The sequence below is a fragment of the Lactuca virosa genome, chromosome 8, assembly GCF_052849685.1.
Source record: "Lactuca virosa cultivar CGN04683 chromosome 8, Lactuca_virosa_CGN04683_v6, whole genome shotgun sequence".
NCBI lineage: Eukaryota > Viridiplantae > Streptophyta > Magnoliopsida > Asterales > Asteraceae > Lactuca > Lactuca virosa.
The window spans coordinates 42115230-42116699 of NC_136433.1; positions in this window are offsets into that span (position 1 = coordinate 42115230).

The window sequence follows — 1470 nt, forward strand, 5'->3', positions numbered from 1 at the left end:
TTAACACCGAGTTAATTTTTTCAATCATGTTACTATATTTACAATTTTGTTACCATATCAACCAAATGACTGATTATCAAGTTCTCCCAATAACATTTTTTTCCCAAATTGCAATAAAGTCACTAAGTTTTCAAATTTTCAATTTTGACACCAAGTTTCAAATTGCAAAAAAATCACTATATATATATATATATATATATATATTACTAACTGAAAAATTCCATTTTGATCCAAAAAGTTTTAGACTAACACCATTGGTTCAAAATAATATTTTTGTTGTGTTTTTGGTCTAATGTTTTTAAATATTTAAAGTGATGGATATGCCATTGGTATTTTCTTTTTCCATTTTTATTAATTTTATTATTTTTTTGATTAAAATAAAAAAAAGACAAAATATAAACACCCCTCCCCATTTATGTGTATTTTATTTTGTTAAAAGTGAAATACTTAAAATCACCATCATCGATAAATAACATGACCGCCACCACCGGAATTCGCGGTCGTTATAGCGACAACGCTATGGTTTCTGTAGCTCGTAGCTCAACGTCGTAGACGGAGAAGGAGAGATATGAAGAGAGACACGACTGAAGCTAGGGTTTTCTGACGTCTTTCATATCTGGAAGTCGTCGCTGAAAGGAGAGAGACGAAGAGAGACACATATGAAATTATGGTTTTCAAATCCTAAACCACCTCGGACATGAGAGAGAGAGAGAGAGAGAGTGTGTGTGTGTGTGTGTGTGTGTGTCAAGATTGGACCGACAGCAACAATAGGGTTTGCTGTGGCGAAGAGTTTGTTATGATCGGCGACTCCAACAGAGGGTTTTTAGCACCGATGAAGGGATTAGACCATTTGTTCGTTGTCGGAGCTAAGTAGATATGAACCACCACCTCCAACAACATAGATTTGAAGTGCTTCAGCGAGAGTTTTTAAGAGCTGATGTTTTTCATCGCCGTCTGACTCGTTGCCGCCAAAGTTAACTTCGTCGTCCAACTCATCGTCGCTTTCTATCGAGATATGACGGAGTTAGGATTTGCATATATATATATATATATATATATATATATATATATATATATATATATATATATATATATATATATATATATATATATATAGAGAGAGAGAGAGAGAGAGAGGAGGGTTCAATTGAGAAAAAAAAGGTTGAGAATGGGGGATTCATTCTCAGCCAATCATTTAATTAGCATCTTAACATAAAATACACGGTGGCAAAATTGTAAATATGATATGATATCCTTCAATCACAGATACATAATTGTGGATAACTTGATAACAATTCAAATTCATTATTACTCGATCGTTCATCATCCAAATTTCTTCTCCAACCTTCAACGATCATCCAATTTTCTTCAATTAAATCCTCGATCAACATCATCCAGTGTTAACCAATCATCCATCTTCGTCAAAAACACGTTCATCAACATCATTTAACAGTAGACAAAAAAAAATTG